Source organism: Osmia lignaria, unplaced genomic scaffold (genome assembly GCF_051020975.1).
Source record: "Osmia lignaria lignaria isolate PbOS001 unplaced genomic scaffold, iyOsmLign1 scaffold0012, whole genome shotgun sequence".
Lineage (NCBI taxonomy): Eukaryota > Metazoa > Arthropoda > Insecta > Hymenoptera > Megachilidae > Osmia > Osmia lignaria.
Window position 1 is genome coordinate 337,501 of NW_027478166.1, and position 2,500 is coordinate 340,000.

At 45.3% G+C, this 2,500-nt stretch overlaps 1 non-coding gene and 1 pseudogene across 1 annotated transcript in view; both read left to right on the forward strand.

Moving 5' to 3' along the window:
• Positions 1 to 66, forward strand: part of LOC143306559 (5.8S ribosomal RNA) — a 155-nt gene extending 89 nt beyond the window's left edge. The window contains exon 1 of the ribosomal RNA XR_013063915.1: positions 1 to 66. This exon is cut by the window's left edge and continues 89 nt beyond it. This is a non-coding gene — a ribosomal RNA (5.8S ribosomal RNA).
• A 1,733-nt stretch (positions 67 to 1,799) lies between these two features.
• Positions 1,800 to 2,500, forward strand: part of LOC143306528 (large subunit ribosomal RNA) — a 4,611-nt pseudogene continuing 3,910 nt past the window's right edge.

Genomic DNA, 2,500 nt, shown 5'->3' on the forward strand with positions numbered 1-2,500 from the left:
TCGACATTTCGAACGCACATTGCGGTCCACGGATACAATTCCTGGACCACGCCTGGCTGAGGGTCGTTTTCTTAACAAAAGACTGCTTGCGTTTGCTTCTCGAAAAAAGAGTAATTCATTTCTTTCTAAACATCTCGCCGTCGTTCAACGAAAGTAGAACGTTTCGGAGCGGGATTATCGAACGAAATTGAAAGAATGAATGAACGATAAACAAAGAAAGAGTCGCAACGTACGAGCGATAGTTGGGCAGTTCGTCGGCGTTTGTCGTGGAAACGATGTGACGAAAATCGCAACCGATACACTAAATGCAGGCCGTTAAAGGAGAGAAACAAATTTCGAAATATCTCTTCGAACTAGCGCAAGTGCGTCACGGCGCGCGAGTCGTTCGTTAAAATTTATAAACGACCGCCCGTGAAAGCACCGAGTTCTCGGAAGATAATCTATAAAGATTCTCCATCCTGCTGGAAGTTATCGGATCGGCGCGATTGTTCACTTGTAGAAATCCACGCTCCCGACGTTGCCAGAAACGATATTTACGAAAGGTGTGTCAAAAATAAACGAAAGAAGCTCTCCTATAAATTTAGAAAAAGCAAACGAGTGAAATGTTTGAGATGATAATTTGCTGAAATGCAAGCTCGAATAGCCCCAGGGTTTCGAATGATTCCCCGCGCTTTATACATCTCTCTGTTTACAAACGGTGTATAAATGAAAGATCGCTTCAGATGGGTCGTCGCTGTTTGACGCGCGATGCTGTTCCTTTTTTTTTGTCTGTCTGTGCGTTTAGCTTCGCTAAACAAGTTAAATGGTTAAAAAGCGTCGAAAAAGCGAATACACACGCGACAAGACAAATCTAACGAGTAAAGGAACGCTCCGCTCCAAGATAAAAATGGTTGTTTACAATCAATACAGCGTTTCGGTACCCCTGATCGTAGTCTGAAACTGTGTAACAAAAGAGAGGAAAGCGAATGGTGAAGGAACTTCGAAGCCTCCGTGGCGTGGCTAGAACTTGTGATAAAAGTATGTTTGCAGCAATTATGCATGCTCCCGTTAAAACAGCATTTCAATGTCTCGCATGGCTTAAAGCTCTAGGAGGCTTCAACATTTAGAATACATACGGACTACTTCGTTTGTTAAAGATAAGCGAAGACCGCGCGACCATCGCTCGGTCGTCCAGTCCTCGAAAGTTTTGTTGCGTTCCAAAGAAGAGACAAATGGGGTTTACCCTTGCGCTAAGGGGAGAAGAAGAGAAAAGCAGTTGTTAAATCTAAGAGGTGTGTGGAGTACATCGCGTGTTGGTTAAAATTGTTAAATGAAGTATACGCGAAATGTTCTCTCGCTCTTGCTTTTCCTCTTGCTTCCGTGGCGCTCGAAAAGAAGGGATGATAAATAAAGAAACCTATTCGAAATCTCTTGTGGAACAAAAAATAATACGGACGGACGTTAAAATTGAACCGAGACGAAATGGATCGTCTTGCGAGTTGTCTTCGTTTTGAAATTGTTAAAAATTGATAAAAGCAATACGACGAAGCTGCAGTCCGCAAAATGTTTGAAGCAAAAAGGAAATAACACGAAAATTATGGGAACGTCGTGTCTCAACTTTTTTTTCCCTCTTGTGCTCGTTTCATCGAACGATAAATACAAACATTTTGAAACGAGAGAGGAGGAAAAATTGAATATGCGAAAGGTTGATTCACGCACAGTTTCTCTACGTGTTTGCTTTTTTGCTTCTTTTCGTTTATTTTTTTTTTTTTTTGCATCGAGCATCATTATTCACCTTTCGATGAAACCAAAGAAATTGACGACCTCAGAGTAGGCGAGATTACCCGCTGAATTTAAGCATATTATTAAGCGGAGGAAAAGAAACTAACTAGGATTTCCTTAGTAGCGGCGAGCGAACAGGAATGAGCCCAGCACTGAATCCCGCGGTACCGCCGCTGGGAAATGTAGTGTTCAGGAGGATCCGTTTATCCCGAGACATCGAATTGCGTCCAAGTCCATCTTGAATGGGGCCATTTACCCATAGAGGGTGCCAGGCCCGTAGTGACCGGTACGCGTTTCGGGAGGATCTCTCCTTAGAGTCGGGTTGCTTGAGAGTGCAGCCCTAAGTGGGTGGTAAACTCCATCTAAGGCTAAATACGACCACGAGACCGATAGCGAACAAGTACCGTGAGGGAAAGTTGAAAAGAACTTTGAAGAGAGAGTTCAAGAGTACGTGAAACCGTTCAGGGGTAAACCTGAGAAACCCAAAAGATCGAATGGGGAGATTCATCGTCAACAACGCTGGCTCCCGTTGGTGCGCGATGCCCCGGATGGACCTTCGGGTTCCATTAGCGAGGGCACACCACCTTCGGCGAATGTTCCGGCGAGGTAGTCGTGCACTTCTCCCCTAGTAGAACGTCGCGACCCGTTGCGTGTCGGTCTACGGTCCGAGGCGGAGCCTGTCCGTCACCTTAACGGTGTTCGTGACAGACCCTCGGTTGCCTGGCCGACTGCGCGACGG